Source organism: Carettochelys insculpta, chromosome 13 (assembly GCF_033958435.1).
Source record: "Carettochelys insculpta isolate YL-2023 chromosome 13, ASM3395843v1, whole genome shotgun sequence".
Classification (NCBI taxonomy): Eukaryota; Metazoa; Chordata; order Testudines; family Carettochelyidae; genus Carettochelys; species Carettochelys insculpta.
In genome coordinates, this window is record NC_134149.1 from 35,590,788 (window position 1) to 35,615,285 (window position 24,498).

A 24,498-nucleotide genomic window follows, 5' to 3' on the forward strand; every position below is an offset into this window, starting at 1 on the left:
ACGGCAATGCCTCATTGATATTCCCCAGTCTGTGTCATTTCCATGCCCGCTTTGAAGAAGGGGGCTAGTGTAGACACAGCCTTTGAATGTCATTATGATTACACTACTGTATTGCTTCCTAAATGTGACTTTTAAAGCCATCACTTTCTGATGTTCCCACAACAACTGTATTTGAGGACCTAATTCAGTATTACTGGACCACTAATGATGACTGAGTAAGTGATTAAAACACAAAGTTCTTTTCCATTGATTTGGTTAAACTGCTTCACAACTTCCCTCCCAAACCAAACGCTTTAGTCTAACGTGTCTTCTGATTATATATAATTGTCAAAGCCAATCTTGTTGATTTTCCAGAGTGTTGTTTCAATATCGTGATCACTGTGAACGGGAGATAAAGCATTTATTGATTTTTAATTCTTTCCAACCATTTTAAAATCTCAGTTGTCAATGTTAAAATATAAATTGGTGAGTTTTCAAATTGTCTTCTCTTCAGAACTTAGGAGGGTGGAGTTGGTATAGACATGATGGATTTTTTAATAAGGAAAGATTTAGATGTGCATTAATTTAGTCCTTCATACATTCCTTCCAACAAGTACTATCGATAACTATGAAACACAGTCTAACAAACTGGCCTCAAATATTGTAATAAGAGGATTATTGTTCCTCACAGAAAAAGTATAATAGATATAGATATCGGTACAGTGTGTCAGTACTGGCAAAGCAAAATGAAAAGAATAATGGAACACATTGAAAAATGTAAATACTACTACAAAATCCATTGCCTCAAACATCCTCCAGTATGAAGTAAATAAAGGAGAACCTGCCAACAATCATAACAACATAGTATAGGATAATCAATTACAAAGACCATGAAACAGACATCCAGCAATTTACAGCTACATCTATATCTTTATCTATATCTATATCTGCACCCCAGCCATCTCCCAGCTGTGGGGTTGGCAGGGTCCCCCCACCACCTGACTGGAGATCCCACAGCTGGGGCTGCTGAGCTGCTGGTATGCTGTACCGGCACATACCAACACAAAAATGTACTGCCTGTATCTATATGTACGGAAAGCCAAAAATGAGTTTGAAACATAGCTAGACAAAATCTCAAAAAGTAATAGCAAAATGCTATTTTTTTAAGTATATAGGAAGCAGAAAGCCTGCTAAACATCCACTAGGGCCACTGTATGATCGAGATGCTGAGGGAGCACTCAAAGACAATAAAGCCATTGCAGAGAAACTAAGTAAATTCTGTGCTTCGGTCTTCACAGCTGAGTATATTAGGGAGATTCACAAACTTGAGCCATTCTTTTTAAGTGACACATCTGAGGAACTGTCCAAGATTGAGGTGTCATTAGAGGAGATTTTGGAACAAATTGATAAACTTAATAATAATAAGTCACTGCAATCAGATGACATTCACCCTACAGTTCTTAAAAATCTCAAATATGAAATTGCAGAACAATTAACTGTAGTTTGTAACTTATCCCTTATATCAGCTTCTGTGCCTAATGATTGGAAGAAAACTAATGTGATGCCAGTATTAAAAAAGGACACTAGAGGTGATCCTGGAAATTACAGTCCTGTCAATTAAGTCTACACCAGTACCAGGCAAATTAGTTGAAGCAAAATAAAAAATAAAATTGTCAGACACATAAATGAACATAATTTGTTGGGGAAAAGTCATCATTTTTTCTATAAAGAGAAATCATGCCTTACTAATATACTAGAGTTCTTTGAGGGGGCAATAAACATGTGAACAAGGGAGATCCGGTGGATATAGTGTACTTACATTGTTAGAAAGCCTTTCACAAGGTACCTCAACAAAGGCTCCGAAGGAGAGTAAGTTGTCATGGATAAGAGGGAAGGTCCTTTCGTGGACTGATAACTGTATAAAAGGCAGGAATCAAAGGGTAGGAATAAATGGTAAGTTTTCAGAATGGAAAGTGATAAGTAGTAGTGTTCCCCCAGAGTCCATACTGGAACCAGTCCTATTAAACCTATTTATAAATGACCTGGAGAAAGAAGTATACAGTGAGGTGGAAATTTTGGTGATGATACTAAATTGTTCAAGCAGACTGTGAAGAACTTGCAAAAAGATCTCAGTGTCCGGGCAACAGAATGGCAAATGAAATTTACCAATTAGTGCGCTTTGGAAAAAATAATTCTAACTATATGTGCAAAGTGTTGGGTTATAAGTTAGTTATAACTGAAGAGAGATTTCTGAGTCATCATGGATGCTCTGAAAATATCCACTCAAGCAACAGCTACACTAGCCCCCTCCTTTCGGAAGAGGCATATTAATGAGGCAGTTTGGAAGATGCTAATGAGGTGCTGATATGAGTATGCAGCACTTGATTAGCATAATAGTGGCCGCGCATGATTCAAAAGTTCTGCTTTCAGAATGCACGCCACCCATGTAGATGGGGGCCTTTTGAAAGGCCCCCCCCTAGACTTTGAAAGACCCTTCTTCCTATTTGTTTTTGGTTTTACATGCACACACACACACACACCCATACTGACTTAATCTTCTCAGAGGACTTTTACACATTTTGGTAATCACTGTGACACTGTTCTTTGTACTGAGGAGTAAAAAGCCTTTCTTAAGTAAGTGTGAGAGATGGGACAAAGGCTTATAAAGCATTTACCAAGTGTTCATACAAAGATCAAAAACACAGGTCCGAATTTCCCCGGGAGCCCACACATGGTTGAAGAATGGAGCTTCTAACACACTACTCCACTGTGCAAGACTACGAAAGAAATGACAGATTAACTTTCCTTAGAACATCGATACAGTGGCTTATATGCAGGGAAGTATTTATTTAATACTGTGGAATACTTCATGCTTTCATGGGATTTGTGCATTTGATCTAAAAAAAAAGCAGTGTTTTCAACACAGTTGTAAGAAAATCTACGGGGAAGATACCTATTCTCCAGCATACCTCAGTTCTTTTTATCTTTGATTTATACATCAAAACAAGGGCAGGGCATTGTAAGACAAGAGGACAGGTGACAACTCTGTGTTTCTATCAAGAGGCAGTTTATTAGGTACATATTACATAAAAAAAGCTTATTAATAGGCTAAGACAATGTGCACTGAGCTTCCAGGTTCACCTTTGCATATTAATGAGTAGTGTGTAATAACATTTATTGCTTTTGCTATAAATTGCTCCACATGTAGGGAACATTGAAATTAGAATTGGGTTTCATGAGTTGTGTCAGTTAAATTTATGACCGCGCATACTTCTTTTCTTAAGCTGTAACTTCATAACACTCACATATTGTCATTTACATATTGAGACTCAGCATCCATCTAATTTCACAAAATTAGTCACAAAATACTTCTGCCCTAACAACAACCCTACCTTCTGCTCAGTCTAGATAGCATCAATTTTGTGAAGTTTGATGGAGGTTAGACAAAAATTGCCTGTTTTTTGGTTTCCATCATTGATTATCACAAGGTCATATAAAGATCTTGTTTAAAACAAATTTATTTTTTCATGTAAGGAAGAAATAACAATGCCAATTATAAACTGCGTGATACGTCGCATACTCGTTCTAGGGTATAACTGATCTGTTTTCAACTACAGGTCTATAAAGTCTTTATAATGGCCAGATACAGATAGTCTTCTGTGAGATACGATAGAGCAGGGATTTCCAACCTCTGAATGTTTCTCCCCACAGCCTCTGAGTGTGACTTTCCCTAACCTCTGAGTGTGGGTGTGACCTGATTCAGGCTCACCTTACTCTGTGACCATGAGCTAGTCCTAATCCTGAGCTTCAGTTTCCTGCTGTGTAAAATGGGGATGATTATATTGACCTACTTCACAGGTATGATTTGATCAAAATGATGGATCAAACCCCCAGCTGAACTCAATGAACTGGCACTTCAGCTGAGGCTAATGAGGTACTGCCATGAATATGCAGTGCCTCATTAGCATAATGACAGCCGTGTGCATTTTGAAAGTGCCACTTTTGAAACATATGCCGTTTGTGTAGATGGAGGCCTTTTGAAAGGACCGCCTGATTTCGAAAGCCCCTTCTTCCCATTTGGTTTTGGGAAGAAGGGGCTTTTGAAGTCCAGGGGGTCTTTCGAAGGGCCCCCATCTACATGGGCAGTGTGCATTCTGAAAGCGGCACTTTCGAAACGTGCATGGCTGCTGTTATGCTAATGATGCACTGCATATTCATGGCAGTGCCTCTTTAGCATCTGCTGAAGTGGCTCATTACCTTGTCCCTTCCAAAAGGAGGGGGCTAGTGTAGCCCCTGCTACAGTGTTTGTGAAGTGAAGAGTGCAAAGCATTGTCAAGGTCAGACAGTGATGGAGAAAGGACAAAATTCAGGAATTCTGAGCTTCTAGTCCTGTGCTCATTCTTACAGAGCAGTGTTTTTCAGTATTATTCATTTGTGGACCCCTGAAATAATGTGAATGGTGGTGGAGACCACTTTAGAAATCTTCGCTATAGTCTGCAGATCCTCATGGACCACGGGCTAAAAATCTCTGCTACAAGAGATGACTCAAGATCACCCTGGTTCTCCTGATAAACCTGCAACTGCTGCCTGTCATAATTATGCATGGGAAGGAATTTTCTGCTGGGTCAAACTTTCAGAAACCTAGGGCTTTTTTTAAAAATCTTTTTCTGGGTTATGGGGCATTCAGCTTACTTGTAGCTTTAAAGTAGTGCAAGTGGTTGAGTCTCTGTAGCTCATAGTCTTTAAATCATGAATGAGCTCTTAGACAGAATTTATGGGTCTATTTAAGAGTGTGTGGTGGTCGTTGAAACTGTGAGCATTTCAATGAGACCCTACAGCCACACAGCTGTCAAAGAATTCACTGTCATAACTCAGAGCTTCCTCCATCTAGTTTTGCATCACTGGCTGTTGGAGATATTTGCTATTAGTAGTAGATTAGCTACATGCCATTGTAGGCAGTTTGTCACACCATTCCTTCCATAAACTTACCAAGCACAGTCTTGAAGCCACTTAGGGTTTGCACCCCCACTGCTCCCCTTGGAAGGCAGCTCCAGAAATTCACTTTTCTGATCATTAGTAACCTTCATCTAATTTCAAGCCTAAACTTGTTGATGGCCAGTTTATATCCATTTATTCTTTTGTCATTATTGACACCACATTTAAATAACTCCTCTTCCTCCCTGGTACTATCCCTCTGATGTATAAAGAATGATCACCCCTCCCCTCAGCCTTCCTTTGGTTAGTCTAAACAAGCCAAACCCTTTGAATCTCCTCTCACAGATTTTACCATTCCTCTGATCCTCCCAGTAGTTCCCCATTCTCCCTGATCTAGTGTATATTATTATTTTTTCCTAAACATGAGATATCAGAGTTGCACACAGTATTTCAGATACTCTTAACATGCCTTATATACTGACACTAACCCTCCCTTATGTCTACTGGAAATAACTTAGCTCATGCATCCTGAGACCATAGGTCGGGGTCAGCATCCTTTCTGAGGCAGAATGCTGAAATTTAACCTTTTGATCTCTGTATGGTCAAAGTGCCATTGATACTCTTAAAAGTCACTAAGAGACCAATTTACAACAGCTTTATTAATAAATAAGATGCAGAGCTTTACCGTTGAGGTGGTGGTTGGTAGCATTAGCTGGTCTTCTCTTAATCCACTGGTGGTATGGCTTTGAGTAAGCTCCCTCTGCATGGGAGAAGAGGGCAGGGCTGAGCGCCCACCTCACATGCCAGTGAAAATTGGCTTGCATGCCACTCTTGGCACCCCGCCTCAGCCCCATGGCTATTCATGGCTCAGTGATCAGCTCTGGCAGTGTTCAGAGTTTGAAAAATGCTTCATAGGGAGCTGCAAAGGACATACAAATGGCCAGTGCCTGAGGCAGAAGGCTCCCATCAGGTGATCCCTGGCTTCTTTATCTTCCTTTCAGTTCTCATATTAATCCCCATCTTCTCCTATTTAACTAATAGTTTCCCATGTTGAACTGTATCAGATGTCTTACTGAAATACAGGTAGATTAGATCTACTGTAGTTCCTTTATCTAAAAATTAATTATCTTCTCAAAGGAGGGAGTCAGATTGGTCTGGCGAAATCTGCGTTTTGTAAAACCATGTTGTATTTTATTCCTGCTACCATTTATCTCTATGCCCTTAAATACTTTTTCTTTCAAAATTGGTTCTCAGGCCCTGCCTGCAATGGAATTCACCCTAAAAGGAGCTATAGCTGCCAGGAACCTGGTTTTTCCCAGTCTTAAATATAGGCTATATATTATCAGTTATCCAGTCATAGGATAACTGTAACTTTTACCTTTGAGTTTACAGATGTATTAAAAATCCTTGCAGTTGGACTTGCAATGAGGCGTGGATGTAAATTTCTCGTGCTTCATTAGCATATGACCACATGATTTGGAGTCCAGAAGAAGCTCTTCCGGACTCCAAAATACATGTGTGGATGTGCGTCCTGCAGGGATCTTACAGAATGAAACCCTCCTTCCAGAAGCCCCTCTTCCTCAAAATTTTGGGAGCCTGGGAGCCTAAGGGCAATAGGCCAAAATTTGGAGGAAGAGGGGGCTTCTGGATGGATGGTTTCCTTCTGGAAGATCCTAGTGGGCCGTGCGTCTGCACATGTATTTTGGAGTCTAGATGAGCTTCTTCTAGACTCCAACTCATGTGGCCATATGCTAACGAGGGTGCAGGAAATTTACATCTGCTCCTCATTAGCATCTTCCAGATTGCTCATTACCATTCTGCTTCCAGTAGAAGCAGCACATGTAGATGTAGCCTATGTATATTCCACTTCCTGATGTGGGACTGATGTCCATTCATCCTTTTGTGGCAAAGAGATGAATGAGGCAGTCATTCACTCCAATCCACTTCTCCAAGGAATCCCCTGCTCCCTCCCTTTTTTTTTTTTTAAAGTCTGACCTTTTGGAATTAAGGAGTCCAGTTGCTGATCTGCTTTTGTTTATCCTTTTGGAGTTTCTGTGTGTCTTTCAAAACAAGCTAAGAGATAGGGCCAGAGTAATCCCAGAATTGGCTGATGGAAAACTGTTCTGGACCTGCACTTTATAAATGGATTATGTCCTACTGAGGCATATCTTTGCTCTCTGATACAATGCTTAGCCTAACATTTCTTTCTGCGTGCAATTCTAGACTAACAAAAACAAGTCTATTCTCTCCAAAAACAAGTCTGACATTCAGCTTCCTGATGTATTTTGTTTGTGTGGTCAAAGTATTTACAGTAAGCTCTTTCATATCCAATAGCCCTTGGATGAGGAGGTTGCCAGATATTCAAATATTATGGATAACAGAGAGATATATCCAGAAATGCATAACACTAAAGAAAAACATGATCAGATATTAAGAAACAAACAAAAATGTATGCAGAGTACTTCATTTACCAACAGTAGTATTGTACACTTTAAACTTATAGGTTGTGTCTACACGTGCTGCTTCTTCCAGAAGACGTGGCACAGTAATGAGCTACCTGGAAGATGCTAATGAGGCACAAATGCAAATGTTCCACACCTCATTAGGATATTGGTATGTGGCTTGGAGTCCAGAAGAAGCTCTTCCAGACTCCAAAGTACACGGGCAGATGTGTGGTACACGGGGATCTTCTGGAAGGAGGGTTTTGGGAAAGATTCCCGCAGGCTGCGTGTCTGCACGTGTACTTTGGAGTCTGAAAGAGCTTCTTCTGGACTCCGAACCACAAGCTGATATGCTAATGAGGCATGGCAAATTTGCATCTGTGCCTTATTAGCATATTCAGGATAACTTATTACCGTGCCACTTCTTCCGGAAAAAGTGGCGTGTGTAGACACAACAATACTGTATTTGCTGTATTTATTTGTATTTATTTTCACTATACTGTACACATGGAAAATGTAACTAAATTTACCTATGGTTAAAATGCCGGTAATTTGAGAGTTCTAGATGATACTATTCTGGATATGAAAGAATTTACTGTATATCTCTTTCCCATAGCATATCTTTTTCTGGTCTTATAGTGAATTCAAGTAGGTGCATAAAAAATCTGTTGTTCCACAATAAGCTGTGACACTAACTCACATTGCTAAATCAAAACTTCAAAGTTTTCCTATGGCTGTTAAAGAGAGTGCATTACATCCAATATAATGTAGATTCAACATTTACCAGTGTTTCCACTGAAAATTAAAATAAGTGTTGTTATTCTGAAAAGATGCACAAGTATTGTTAACACTAATTATCAGCATCAATATTGCATGAGGTCACATCCATATTTTTGTACACGAAATTGCATAGATTTGATAGCTCTTTATCAAGCCATGATTATTTCCAATTGCTTAATATTGTTTTAAGAAAAGACTGCTTACAATGGGGGATAGGAGTCAAGACTCCATGACTCTTATAAGGATAAAGTGTAACATTAGCTTGAAAGGATGAGTGATGCCTGTTTCTTCTGATACGTGCCCACAAGCTGAAGCAAAGTCAGATAGTGCTCAATTGCCCAGGGGATACATAAGTTTTCCTGGTCTGTTCTATGTTCATACCAGCTAAAAATGGTAAGGCATTAGCTTCCTAGAATAGGTATGGGGGAAACGTTAAGGCCCTAGTGAAAGAGGATACCAGAGGAATTTAGGGTATCAAGCTCTTCCCATGTTGAATGAAGAAGTGGATAGGATAGAGGTGTAATAGATAGGATTGGTGTAATAAAACAAACTACAGAGCTAACAGAGTGGACACCTGTTGTACAATGATTTTGTCCATATCTGCATAGATCTATAGAGACTTCCAATTTTCTAAAGAGTTTCACCTCGTAAAACTGGCACTCACTGGTCTGGCAACATCATGGTCCAGCAGGACCGCAGATGCTTCTGGACCAGAGACCTTGGGAGTCTAAGGGCAACAGGCCAGCTGGGGCCAGGGGCAACAGCCTTGGCAGCCCAGCTGGGGGCAGTGCAGGACCAAGGCCAGAGCCCTATGGCAGCCCTGCAGCAGCTCAGGCCCAGGGCCAAGGCTAGAGCCAAAACTCCACAGCAGCTCCATGGAACAAGAGGCCTGAAGGTGGAGTGCAGTGCTGGTGCCACAACAGGAGAGAGAACACCCATGCAGCAAAACAGCACTTGAGCTGCTTACCGTGATTGGATTAGCAGGGCAAGACTAAGCTTGTTTGCAAACTTGTAACTTGAGCTGCCGCGTACACCCCTTCATGTAGGCCAACCAGCTCAAATTAAAAGCTCCACCACATTTGAAGTTTTTTGTTTGTTTTGGTTGGGGGTGTTGGGAAGAGTCTCTAGGGGGAAGGGAACAACAAGAAGTCCTGTGGCACCTTATAGACTAACACATATTTTGCAGCATAAGCTTTCGTGGGCATCTGCTGAAGCGGGTCTTTGCCCACGAATGCTTATGCTCCAAAATATCTGTCAGTCTATAAGGTGCCACAGAACTTTTTGTTGTTCTTGAAGATACAAACTAACATGGCTACCTCTCTGATACTTGTCACCATCTGGGGGAAGGGACTCAGGTCACAAATCCAGTGAATTCCATTGAGGACAAGCCTTTAAGCTCACATTGTCTCATCTTCACCTATCTGTAAAATGGGTAGAAAAAGATCTACCTGCCATAGATGTGATGTTTAATAACATTTTTGAATGGCTCAGTTTGTTTTAGCTGCTTGTATGGAGAGAGTGAAGACATTCCTTGTATAATGCACATAATTTTAGGAACTGTACTTTTTTCTTTGTCAGTCACATCTCGTAAGTACACTTGTATAGCTAAATACCGCATTTTAGGCATGAAGATGATGCACATTTTAAATGTCTAACCCTTTGTCTCTGCCACCAGTAGCAAATTGAGTAATTTGATTTTAACACTTAATTTAACACTTATTAGCAAATTATTCAGTGCAGCTAAGAATGCACAGAATTAACGGAACTGAGCATTCATATTTGGTGAGACTTGCTGTACTACATATGGAAATTTTAAGTTTTATTTGAATTAAAAAAAAGAGAAAGGATAATACTTCTAGCAAGAAAACATCATATCAGTTACTACCAATTTCATAATTGCCACTAGTAAGGAAAGCTATTTCTTTAGGGTTTTGAGAGCCTTGAAAGCAGAAATCACATAAGTGAAATATGAAGTTAACATGAAATAGACTAGCATGTCAAACCTCTTTTAATAATTTTCAATGTATTCACACTGGCCAAATGCCAGTCCATGTCCCGATATCCTACTTGGCCTAACTCTGTGGTGGATTGCACTAAATCCCCAGGTCTGAACAGTCCCAAATATCAGTGCAGGAGAAAAATTGTATCTGCAAGGACCCAGCCCCAAGGTTCCTTTTTTCTTATTCAGAAACTGAGGATATTGCTTACAACAAAAGTAGTATCAGGAGAGCTGCATTTCTATACCTTGCATAATGTGTTGTGGCCCATTGAAGAACCCCTTGAAGCTAATAGGGGCTTGGTCATTGTCTTCAATGGGGAGCCGAGTCAGACCCAAAAATATAATAATTGAGAGGTCAGATCTAACTCTCATTCCCTGGAGATGTGTAAGGAACACAATACACTATTTCAAAATGACAAAAAGAGACACCCACAGATGACAAAGTCACAGTACTAAAAATGGTGTTCAGTACTGATGGAGTAGAAGCATGTTATGTTGCGCATAATCCCAATTGACATCGTAGGAGTGTACGTTTAGCTTGGATTCAAGTTCTCAAGGTCTGTGATCAGGGTCAATGTCAGGGGTGCATTTGCACTTTCCCAATGAACCAACCAAGTTCTTCTCCACTCTTCCTCCACCCTCAACCTTGGCCCCTCCCTGACCATCCTAGCTGAGAATTATCTGAGAGAGGGGCTGGGAAGTGGATGGCGTCCCCCACAGCCTCCCTCCCCCTGACACTCACCACACAGCACTCCACCACGTCCTCCAGGCCCACTGAGCCTCTGCTTCTCTGCAAACATCTGGAGGCCTCACAGCTGCCCATGCAGAAGAGGGGCTTAGCAGACTGGGAGGCAGAGGCAGACTGCCATGTGGTGAATGCTGAGGAGGAGGGAAGAAGATCCTGGGGGACATGGTGGGGTTCCCTGGGCGTCGGGTGGTGTATTTGGGCTGAGAGGTGGGATGTTGGGGCCTTGCAGGGAGATGGGAAGGTTCAGTGTGAGTGGGGATCTGGGGCCAATTGGACGGGTGGGGAGATCTTCAGACCTAGCAGGGGCAGGGTGTGGGAGTTGAACCAAGGGGGAAGCCTTGCTGCTGCAGCCACTGTCCCAGTGGTCCTGGCTGTGGTGGCAGCCCAGCTCCACTCTGGGCCTGGTCCCTTCAGCCAGGTAAAATAACCTGACCGCGGGGTCGTCCCTCCATTCCCACACACACTGCCACGTACCCTTCACTCTCAGTGTGCTCTGCCTCCTATACCCCTCACAGCAATGCCTTGCAATGAGCCCCTCATGTCTTGCCCTGGGCCCTTCCATGCCCCAACACTTATTTCTGAAGCCCTGGAATCCCCAGCAGCCTAACCTAACTTTGGCACCCTAACACGGTCCAGAACTTTGCTTTTGTTCAGAATTGGCTTGTTTGGTTTTGTTTACCTGTATTTTATGTTATTCTGGATAATTTTATATCTGTAATGGAAAATAATATTTTTTTCCAAAAACTATGTTGGCCATAACTACAGGGTGTGCTCTTTCTTTATCAGGAGGCCCAGGCCCAGCATAACACATCAAGGCATTGTGGGAGTTTGAATTCTCAGAGGGACTTAGGGACTGTAGGTTGATAGGATAGACAGTGTTAAGGTTGCTTGTTTTCTTCAGGCAAGAACAAGATCTGAACAGAACTGGCCAACTGTTGGGTCAACAGGGCCAAATGTTAGTTCTGTCCAGCTAAGGATACATCTATGTAACAGCTGGCTCTTATTTTGAGCTTTGACAGAGTTGTGTAGCTGAGGTGACGTGTAGTGGCACAGGCTAGCCACCATAGTGCACACCTGTGGACTTGGACCAGATTGTACATGGTCAGCTACAGCTTAATCAAAGCTAGCATGTGTCTATCTACCCTAGCTTGTAATTACACCACTGGCTGCAGTGTAGGTGTACCCTAAAAGTCCAATGCATGTATTTTGAAACAATTTGAGAACCCATTTATTATCCTAATGGCTAAAACACTGGACAAAAACGGTATGTCTACACTGCAGAGGGGCTTATGCTTCCTAGCAGGGGTCGAAAGACCCCTTCTGGGTCTGTGCAAGGGAGCTGTATACAAATAGTTGTGTGGCTGGGATGGAATCTAAAATCCTGCCTGACTCCCTGAGTATGTTCTCAGATGTCTGGCCTGAGCTGCCACCAATGCAGCCAAGCTCATGCTGCTATTTTTGTGGTACACTAGTTGGAGTACTCTCTGCTTGTGTGTTGCCATACTACAAATGGCAGCCTTCCTGTTTGCCTAGTAAATTTACTATGCAGTCATTTTATTAGAGGCATGGGAAGGGGATTCATGAGGTATCACATGTAAGTCCCACTGCCCAACCCCACCATCAGCACCACACCACTTCCCAGAAATGCAGGGGCAGTCCTTCCCCTCCCCTGGACTGGCATGGCCCAAGAGTAACATGAGCTAGAGCAGCCCAGTCTGCTGTCAGGCTGCGCCACTCCTGTGGAGGGGTGGAACCTCCCCTTTCATGCACCGGAAGCAGCGTGGCACTTTCGGAGGAAGCGGCAGCAGAACGAGGGCAGGGAGGGGACAGTGCTTGTGACAGAGGGGAGGGTTAGGGTGGCACATGGCCAGTGCCCCCCGGGAGCTACCCTCACCAGTCGCCACTCTCTAGGGGTGATTAAAACTACATCTCAATTCAAAACACAGGAGTGTTGCTTCTGAAAATGTGGCACTATGGAAATAATTCAATTCCTGGCAAACCTGTGAGTCAGAAGAACATAAAGAACAAAAAATAGCCTCTTTGCAAAATTGATCCAATAAGAAAATCAACAGCCACATTTCCACAGAAATAAGCAACATGGAAAATTAACAAAATAATTATTGTAAGTATTGATCAGTGAGCTTGACAGAATTTTTGGCACATACTCATCTAATGCTGGATCAGTGTGTTGTGCGGAGAGCATATGAGATATAATTAACACACATAAGGCTTATTGCAGTAATGCTTAATCGTTGGTTTTTACCATGTCTGAAAAATATTTTAATGCGAGATGCTAATACTTCTGTTCAAAATTAGAAAAGAAAAATTTTACGTGACAATGGAGACATAAGGGAAAGGAGTGCAGCTGAATAAAACTTTTTCCAAAGAAAAGGTTTTCTTGGTCTTCAATACTTGCAAGGCTGTCATAAAAAGACAGAGAAAAGTTGTTCTTTCTTGCCACAATGGGTAGGACAAGAGGTAATGAGTTCTTCCTACAGTAAACCCCCAAAATGCACAACTTCGAGTTGCACTTAACTTGTGTTAACATGAGTTCAGTGCAACTCTAAGCCACTCTGAGGCTGTCTGCACCCTTGGCTCCCCCAGATGGGGGAATCCAGGTGGGCAGTCAAGGTGGCATGGCTTCTCCCCAGCTTCTCCCTGCTGGGAGAAGCCACACCACAGCTATCTGCCTGGTGCGGCTTCTACAAGCTGGGGGAAGTCAAGGAGAAAGACAGTCACGCTGCTGCGGCTTCTCCCTAGCTTCCCCACAGCTGGGAGAAGCCAGGGAGAAGCTGTGCCTGGCTCCCCGCTGGCTGGAGCCAGGAACTTGAGCAGCAATGTGCTGGTCAGTTTCCTGGCTCTCACCAGTGGATGGGAGCCTGAAGCCAGGCTACCACCTTGTCCCTGGCTCCCCTCCATTCCCTGAAGCCAGGAAAATGACTAAGGCTGGTGTCCTTGTCAGTTTTCTGGCTCACCCATGTTGGGAGGGAAATTTGACTTGTGTGGAGATTGTGAGAACACAACTCCCCACGTAAGTTAGGGGTCTAGCATACAGGACACAGAGAACCATTAAATCTTGAGCTGGGGGTGGGGGGCTTCCTAGCTGTTAGAATAGTGGGATAGTGGAACAGGCTTCCCAGGGAGGTTGGGGAGCTCCTTCACTGGAGGTTTTTAAAAAAGGCTGGACAGCCTTGGATGGTTTAGACACAACAAATACTACATCTTGACAGGTAGTTAAACTAGATGGTCCTTCTCATCCCTCCTAACCCCATGATTCTTCTTTAACCTTGCTTATCTGCCGTGAAAGTATGAGCATTGTGATTGCACTGTATCTTCTAAATGCATTTGACAGAAATGACTAGAAAGGGAGGAGAACTAGCCATCCAACCTCTGTGTTCTCATGGTGTAAAACCCCATTAGATTACATATACTATTACTGGTACTCAGACAATGGTAACCCAGCAAACAAACCATAAGTATTGTATACTACTCCTAACTCTGAAGGGCTTCAGCATGTGTTTCTTATCTCACAATTTCAACAGCAACTTTCCGTATAGTTCTCACTGGCTATCTATCACAATCTAAAAAAAGATTAATAGACCATATAAAAAGGGGGGATAGGTTCAAAATTTGACATTCAGAAGAAATTGTACAAAGTGGGAGCTCTGATTCAAGCATACATTTCTTTCTTTTTGTTTTGTATTTATATACACACTGCCAGTCTGTCAGTAACGTTGCAGAATCTCCAGAGAATAGAAGCTTTATGCTGTTGCCAAGTAGCATCTCTTTGATTAAACACATCCATTAATTCTGCTGTATTCTAAGGAAACGGGGTCCTTTTGACTTTAACCTTTCCTAATGTGGAATGTCTGTAGTAGCTAGGAATGTATTTAGTTGAATAAATAGCATCAGGGACACCAAAGGATACATCGTTCTATAGAGCTAAGTCTGAATTTAATCCCTGAAGTTTGTGTGTTTTGCGGTGAGTGAGGAATCGATCCAGACAGGAGTATTATTGCACCTGATGATTTTTGCATTAAATCATTGATAGCAGGGGTTTTTTTTTGTATAAGACATAAGACCAAGGTCCTGGTCACTTCTGAGTGTAGTTCTACAAGAGTGGTCAGTGCCTTGACCAAAGGATTGATTTTGTTTTGTTTGTTTTGTTTTGTTTTGTTTTTATGCAATTCTGGGGCTGTGAACTATGGCTATAAATAAGAATGTTCCATTTCACAATGCTGTGGCCATATGTATGTGATTTTTTCTGACATTATTTATTTAGACATTAGAACATCAAAATACATAATGTTGAAAAAACCTGCAGTGTAGACGCAGTTAATTACATTTTCCCAAACTAAAATTCTTCCTGCTTTAATGGCCAAAACCACACTTCGTATAACTCAGCTTTGCTCCATTGACTGCAATGGTCTTGCACCAATTTGCATTATGTCAAGAGGATGCAGAATATCACCAATGAGGAATTATATAGGAAGATACAGCTGAAAGAAATCCTGCTGCAGAAGGTTATACAATGGAAGTTACAGCTGTTCAGGCATATATGCAGAATGAACAACAAATGAAAAATCAAGACTCTGGCATTCAGCATAACGGACAGTTCAAATATGAGAGGCAGCCCCACAGAGAACGTGTAGATCATATAGCAGATTGGTGCAGACCCAGTTTACAGAAGTTAAGCCACTCCACAATGGACTGGGAAAGATGGAAGGAAATAGTGAGAGAGGCATCAGACACTAACAGGCGCTGAGCCCATTGTTGTCATTTTTGATGATGATGATGATGACGATGACGATGACAATGATGATGATGAAGAAGGAAATGGTCTCATGTTTCAGTGACGGAGGTCTGGGTTAGATATTAGGAAAAACTATATAACAGGAGGGTGGTGAAGCACTGGAATGCGCTGCCTAGAGAGGTGGTAAAATCTCCATTCCTAGAGGTTTATAAGTCCCAGCATGACGAAGGTCTGGCTGGGTGAATTAATTGGGGTTCATTCTGCTTTGGGCAGGGGGCTGGACTCAGTGACCTCCGAGCTGCCTTCCAGCCCTGTGATGCAAGGTTTTGCAGTTCTTTCCTGCAGGCCAACACCAGTTATAGAAAAGCTCAGTTAAACAATGTTTTTAAAACAGGTGTGCAAGATATCGATCAATAACACCACCAAAGTGAAATTTTTCAGCATTTGTGTTTTGAGGGCACCAAAACTATGAAGATAAATTAAGCCAAGTCTAGAGTGACAGAGAAAAATGTACCTTAACTCTGTCCTGTTTGCTGTAATCTATAACAGGAGCTTGTGGAAGAAGAAAGCAGCATATGGAGCTAAACCTTCATTCAGTTTTACTTGTTAGTGGATTTAATCATCCCTCAAGTATTGCAACAGTTTTCAATATGTTCATATGTGATGAGACTAAAAATATATAGGTGATGTGGTAGAGCTGGGCTAGGAGGCTCCTTCAGGGTGGGAGAAAAGCAGTCCCCAAAGGCGGAAAAGACCTGCAAAATAGAAGCAGAAAGCAACAGGGCAACAATCAGTAGCAGTTGGGAGGAAGCTGGCTTAGGCAAAATGGGGCCAGCTGACTCCACTGCTGGCTTCATAAAGGCCTTTTAAAAAACCCCACAGTTGGAAGGTGGGGGAGAGAGTGAGAAGATGGGAGGGGAGGCGTAAGAGAGACAGAGCAAGAGCATGAAATTTGAGAGCAAGGCATATGGCTTCAGGCCAGGACCAGCAAAGGAGGAAGTCCCAGGGGGAGTGGCGGTACTCTCTGCTCCAGAGTCCCATTGCAAGCTCCAGCTCCTGGGGGAAACAGGTAAGAGACTGAACTAAGCAGTGGCCTGGGTAAGAGGAGTCCCTGAAACAGTGGCCAGAAATATAAACTAATGTAGTTCTTGTTCTCGAACATTACCATTCTACAAGCTCACTGCTGCATCAAATGCTCTCATGGATGTGCACATCTTTTTTGAATAAACACTGCAAATGTTCATGATTTCTAGTTTTACCGAAGTGATGCTCAGGAAAAAACATAAAAAAAAACATTATTCCTGATTTTAATTTCAATTAATGGCATTGTTCATTGATTTATAAATGGAAAAATATGTAATCACATCAAGTAGAGTGTAGATGTTTTTTTAAATTATGGTAACTGGCTGATGAAGATGCCTAGTGCTTTTTTTTTTCTAATTTGGACACAATTATGCTGACTAGTTCTGACTTCTTCCACAAATTGATGCTGATTTTTATATATAGCCATTAAGGTCAGCTAAATTTCTGGTAGATGGAATCTTATATTGAGATTCTTAGCCCTTCTAAATAAGCACTTCCTCCAGTTATGTAGTTTTGTTACTGTATTTCAATAATCATGCACCTTTGTTTGAATGCTTTCTGTGGAAATTGAGATGGGTTTTATTGTGCATACAAGTTAGATGTGCCAGCAGGAGGTTCATGGTTGCCAGTTCCTTCTGTATTGCAAATACAGTAAAGCAAAAGGTCACACACACATCTGGACTGAAAAGTGCTAGTCTCCAGAAGGCTAGAGAATGAATTTAGTTAAACACAAAGCCTTTCTTACTTAAATGATCTCAAAGGGATTGACAAAGTAATGAGTTATATACGGTTGGTGTAGAGACTTGGCGGACAAATGAAACAGACACTGTGTATTAAACAATAATTCACTCATACCCTTGGACATTAATTATAAACTATGCTTTTAAGAAGGGGAACGTTGGCCAGGAGGATCTTTTGTATCTAACGCCAAATAAACTGAAAATGTGGGTAGTTCTTTCTGAAAATGTCAAAAATTGAAAATCCACCCCAAGTCATATTTGGACTATTATACATGTCAAATATGAAACCAAATAGAAAGGCAGTTTTCCACCTCATTTTCCTCAGTATTTAGCTCTCCATTTTTGCATTATTATTACACAGTTGCTAGCTGGTTTTGCCTATCATGCTGTAGATCCCCATCCTACGCAGTGGCTGTGTCTACACTACAAAAATAACTTCGAAGCTGCTTATTTTGAAGTACAACTTTGAAGTAAGCCACTTTGAAGTTGAACATCTATACGCACCCTACTTCAAAGTAGGGCACTACTCCATTCCTGGGAGTTGGGCTCCCTACTTCAAAGTTAACTTCAAAGTAAGGGAAAATGTGTGTAGACTCTCTGGTGGCCTAACTTCCAAGTTAGTTCCTAGTGTAGATATACTCAGTGATCAATAGAATAGCTTCAGTAACAGGGTGTAGCCATATCTCAGTGGGTCACAGCTGAGGATGCCAGATTCAGGACAAACTTCTGAAAAATACAGCAGACTTTATCTATCGATCTATGTATCTGTCTAACAGAAACAAAAGCAAATCTCTGTCTCATAACACTGATAAGTTGAAGTTTCAGTCTCCTTAGGAATCCTCGCCCTTGTCTTTAGAATCACAGAATCGTAGGGTTAGAAGAGACTGCAGGAGGTCATCGAGTTCAACCCCCTGCTAAAAGCAGGAACAATGTTAACTAAATCAGCCCAGCCAGGAGTTTTTTCAAGCTGGGATTTAAAAACCTCTCAGGCTTCACTACCCTCCTCATGAAAAAAAGTCCCCTAATAGTTTGTGTTGATTAAAACTCACAGCTGTAGGAGAGTTTGTGATCAAAATGCAGTAATTTATACCACTCAGCCACTCTGACAAAGTACTCCCACTGCCACATTGGCAGGCAATCAAATCATCATCAAGTGCTTAGAAGACAGCAATACTATCCACTATACCTCAACCATTTAGGTACTGGCTTTTCTGAAGGGTGGTTAATGACAAATTACTGCATCAAACAAAGGGACCTTCTGATCTCAAAATATCATCTACATATCCCAGTCAATTGATAATTCAGATCTTTCCCCTAAATCAAATTTAGACAGTCCTTTATTCTCTAATATCTGTAGCTTAATTTATAGGATTAAAAAAAGGAGCCCATTAAAATGATCAAAGAAATTGCACACATAAAATAATCACAAAGTTCTTGGGTCAGGTTTTTAGAAGTGATGTTATAGACCTTTGGCTTGTAAAGTCTCTGTTAACTTCCAAAAGACTGGAAGACCCTTATTCCATATTCATTATGCTCCTTTTAGTGTAAGTCCGTGGTGCAGTCATCAGATCCAGAAAGAGGCAAAATGGAGCTGTACCATGGTCCTTTATACCTTCTCCCATAAGAAGGGATGCTCTGGTTCTTCTTTTGTGGAAAATTATAAGCACAGGATGGTATATAGCATCACTTGAACAAGTGCTTAGAGTTTTGGTGACTTACAGGAGCAGTAGCTAAAGCATCTACATGAAGTATTATCAGGTGGGGACAAGCTTCTCCTGTGGCGCATTATTGACAGCCCAATTTTCTTTAATGGGCCATCCACTTGAATAGTCCATTCACAGTGTACTGACAATACTGGATATGTTACCTGCTGATTGTTACCCCAGGATAGACAAATTTGGAATACTAACACCTTGTCAATACTGCAGCATCATACAAGGCCACAGAGGTCAGTTTAGCAAAGTGCTGAGCATTCTGACCCCCATCCAGCAACGCACTTAAGCATTTGTTTAATTTTAATCCAGTGATTAAAATTACCTGGTTGGGTACAGAATGCACATAAGATTAAGCTCACATTCAGTAACATCTGTTGATAACTCAAATTCATGCAGAGAGGTAGCCATGTTAGTTTGTATCTTTAGAAAACAAAGCAAGCAGTCCTGTAGCACCTCAAACACTAACAACATTATTTATTAGGTAATGAGCTTTCAGGGAAAGACCCACTTCTTTAGATCTGGAGAATAAATGATAACTGAGGGAAAAAGAACTGATTAAAAAAAAAGAAGAGAAAAATGAGAGAAAAAAACCCTGCGAAATCAGCTGAAAGGAACCCCATTGCCAGCTCTGTTCGCATATTTACACTAGAGACACCATCGCTGTACCTAGCAGTGTCAGTCACATGATCAGGGACTCATATTCCTGCACTTCCACTAACGTGATATATGGCATCATGTGCCAGCAATGCCCCTCTGCTACGTACACTGGACAAACTGGGCAATCACTTTGCCAAAGACGTTAGGAATCTGAATACACATAAACCTGTAAGTGAGCATTTCAGCTTGACAGGACACACTACTGATGACTTAATGGTCTGTGTTTTACAACAAAGAAATTTTAACACGAGACGACAAAGGGAGACATCTAAATTGGAATTCATTTTCAAGTTTAATACCCCTCACCGTGGACTCAACAAAGATCTTACTCATTACAAGGAAAATTTCCTCAGCTTTGATATTTGCAGTGATGGCAGGCATCCCACTTAACTTAATAGATGCCTGCAGAGGGTTTCTTTCTTTCTTTCTTTGTCTTCCCCCACCCTCTTTTTCTTCTGGCTGATTCCTCATTTTTGCTGTGTTCTGCGCACCCCCTTAGTTATCAGTTATTCTCCAGATCTGAAGAAGGGGGTCTTTCCCATGAAATCTCATCACCTAATAAATAATATTGTTAGTCTTCAAGGTGCTACAGGACTGCTTTCTTCAAATTCACACAGTATATATATGTGATGTTACAAAGGTAATACATACCCTCACTTCCCATCATGCTGTCTTCCATACAAATAACAATAGTAATGCTCACCTAAGGGGGCTAGGACAAAATTTGTGACAAGACCATATTGTGCCATGTTTGTTTCTGCTGAGTAACATCATTCCCCCTGAGCAAACCCACTGATTTACATATAATAGAGGTTGAACCTCTCTAGTCTGTAACATTCTCATCTGCAAAAATCCATAATCTGGCATGATTTTAGTTAGCCAGATGACCGCTTACCATCAATGTGGCTGTGTTTTCCAGGGTCCTGTAAAATTTGTTTACAGCCAGCAGTCCTTGGTCTCAGCATTCTCTGTTGTTATTTGGCTGTAATTTGCACTCAAATGTCTTCTAAGGCTGAGTCTGCACTATGAGATAAAATCAATTTTATTAAAAACAATTTCTTAAGTCTGGGTTTTATCCGTTCAGTTTTGAGCATCTTCTCCTTCCCACATGCTCCCCACAAAATCAACTTACTGCTGCCACACACACAAGGAGCTTAAATCAAGCTTAAATCGATTGTTTCTGCAGTGTATTGTGGGAACGTATCCCACAGCTTCCTGAGCCCCATTGCATTCTGGCCCTACAAGTATAGGTAGGTATATGATGCCATCTTCCCAAATTCCATTCCCCTCTGTCCCCTGTCACGTTAAGTATGTTTAAGTAGATATGGGTGCTACACTGAAACAGCATGCCCCAGGCTTTATTTTGGGCTTGAATATTGATTTATGCCTCCTGGGAAAGAGGACTCTAGGTAGACGCAGGTGCTGCACTGAAACTGGAATAAATCATCAGTAATGTCCCAGGGCAACTAAAAGACAGTATACTGTTGACAGCCATGACAATTGTGACTGCCCATGAAGGCCCTTTCAAGAACTTTTATCTGGATTTAGGCCTCCTCCCAAAGAAGACCCTTACGTCTAAGTAGACACAGTTGCTACACTGAAACTGGAATGATTCATCGGGATAAAAGACCCCAGACTACAGCCAGGTTTGCACCTGGAAAAGAAGACCCTTAGGACAAGAATATTCCCCCTTCAAGCCTTACTTCAACAACTGTGGTAAATGTATAGCTAATACATTGCCTTCATTGAAACATATATGGCTTTGGTGTCTAAAAGAACCCCAGCTACAGCCAGCCCCCAAAAATCATTTATTGCTGAGGGAGAAGTCCTCCAGGCAGCTAAAAGAACCCCTGCTAAAGCCAGCCCCTGAAAATCATGACCTCTGAGGGAGACGTCCCCTGGGTGGCTACAAGGCCCCCAGCTACAGCCAGCCCCCCAAAATTGTGACACTCACCATGTGCAATCTGCATGGCACCTTGCGCAGCATGTCTTTTTATTGGTTTGCCATGTGCTGTGGCTGGATGCGGGAATGTTCCAGACTGTATGGCACCTCCAGGGGGAGGAAAAGGAGGGCATGTGCGGGTCAGGACAACATGTAAATGGCTGAAAATAAGTTTTTCATACTACCAGACAAGCACGACGCCCACCCACAGCCTAGCTGACACATGGTGGCGGGGCGGGGGGCAATGGCTGGCACCAGGCAGTGCAGAAAAAAAAGGCAGCTAGCAGGGGTATACGCAGAACCACAGACCCCACAACTGCATTCCTAGCAAAGAAAAAGAAAGAAGATTGGTCAGCCTCTCATGACCCTACACCCACAGGCTTGCAGGTGCCGAATTGTAAAGAAATTGTAATTCCTTTGCAATTGAGAGCATTGGAGACATAAGAGGCCAGGGCGGAGGACTGTGGTGCACTGTGGGGCACATATGGAACATCTGAGGAGGCTAATGAATTTGATTTAAAAACATGTCACATTGTCATTACCCTTCATTCTGAATTTTAAGTTCAAATTGAACAATACACCCATCACAGTTACTCCAATTTTAGGATTTCGATATCATGTCGATTGTAGTGGTCCATAAATCGAGCTAACAGAATTTTCAGTGAGGACAGGCACTTGGAAAAATCGGACTAACTGACTTAAAATCAGTTTTATCTTGTAACGTAGACACAGCCTAAGAGCATAGTAAACAGTGTTGGTAATGCTCCTGGACAATATTGACCTCCTGTGATTCTGCAGATTCTCTCATTTGGCACAAGTCAGGTTCCGAGGATGCTGGACTAGAGTGGCTCAACCTGTATATTACTTGAAAGTGAGTTACCCCTTGAAGTGAGGGTCACCAGATCTGGCTGAGACTGCAGATGTAATTGTTATGCAGTAAAAATTGTTATTGTTTAAATATTTATTTCCATTTGAAAGCTTTTATAATGGACATATGGCTTAAAACATCAATGGCATATGATGTCCAGTCTCTTTGTAATTCTGTTTTTATTTATTTTGTCCCGTAAGAGTTGACATTCTCAGTGAGATTACATGGGCATAAAAAAGTAGAGACTCAAGCTTTGTGTGGACAATAACTTAGTCAAATTAATCATACGAGTCCTGATTTTTCTCTTCTGGCTTCATACACTTGCCTATATCTTCTTTCCCTTTTAATCTGATTTGTGCTGCTCTAGGGGAAAAAATGGAAAGCCAGTTGGTTAGCTGGGGATAAACCCAGTTCTGGGGATGTAATCAGAAGAGAGGTTTTCAGGAGCTCCATTGTAGCCAGCACAGCAAAGAGATCCTTAGACTACTCTAAATTGCTCCTGGGGACTGATGCAGTACTTGGAATTCTCAGGATTATGGATTCATCAGAGTGGCTTACAGCCATCTTTGTAATCCTCCTTTGAGCTTTGTTGGCCAAAGATGAACTAGACCTAGGAGCTAGCATCGTATTGTACCAGGCATAGAGAAAGAAAGAATCTAATTCTGGTACCAATGGAAAAACAAAAGTCCAAAAAAATATTCAGTAGAATCACCCCAGAAGAAGATTTTGTCCAATGCCTTTAAAAGTGGTGAGTAGTGCCTTGATTGTTGGTTGTTCAGCATGAAATAGCTATGAAGGCATAATTCTCAGAAAGTGCCATGTATTTATCCTCTAACAAGCAGTAGGGCGACCATATCTCCCTGTCCCAAATACAGGACAGGAAGATATGGAGGGAGGGGCGGCTCCTCCCAGCTTCACCAAGCCACAGGAAAGTGGCAATGGTGGCTGCTCCCTGCCCAGAGCCCTGGGGAAGCGGCAGCTGCAGGTGCATCCAGCCCCAGGGCCCTGGGAAAGCTGCACTGCAGCACTCGTCACCCAGAGCCCTGGGGAAGTGGCAGCTGTGGACACTACCTGCCCAGAGCCCCCGGGAAGCAGGAGCCACAGGCACTCCTAGTCTCAGAGCCCTGGGGAAGCAGCAGCCATGGGCACTCCCTGTCCGGAACCCCGGGAAAGTGGCAGTCGGCAACCATGTGCGCTCCTGGCCCCATCCCCAACACCCAAGAGCCTAAATATGGGACAATTGGTCCCTTTTAAAAAATAAGTTGAGATGCTGTTTTGCAATCCCAAATATGGGACCGTTCTGCCCAATATGAGACGGATGGTCACCCTAACAATCAGGCATCTTAAAGATATTTCAAGTAGTCCACCCAAATATTGAGGTGAGGACTTTCTAGTTACTCAACTATGAAGCAGCTCAATTAGACCACTATAAGGAGCTATACAACCACAATGCAGTTTCCCACAACTAACATTCAACATTTCACAGGTTTACAAAATTCCTCTCAGTTGCAATTCCTGATGGAGCATAAGTGATTCTGGAGTCTCAAGTTTAGCTGATTTTGGAGAAAAAATTCCCCAGGGAGTCTGAGAATTTAAAAATTCTTGACAAATACAACCAAACCTCAGCGTCAACAGATAATGAAAACCCTGGGATAGCGTAAAAACACTTAAAGATCGTCTTCTTGGTTTCAGGATGACAAAGCAATGAAATTCTACAGAAAGGCAATTTATTCCAAACTTCATTTGTCACAAGAGATCTTAGTCAGCACTCAAAGTAAATAAACCTATGTTTCTCATCACAAACACTTCCTAGTTTCATATTCGTTTGCAGAGCACCATATGCAGCTCTTATAAGCCC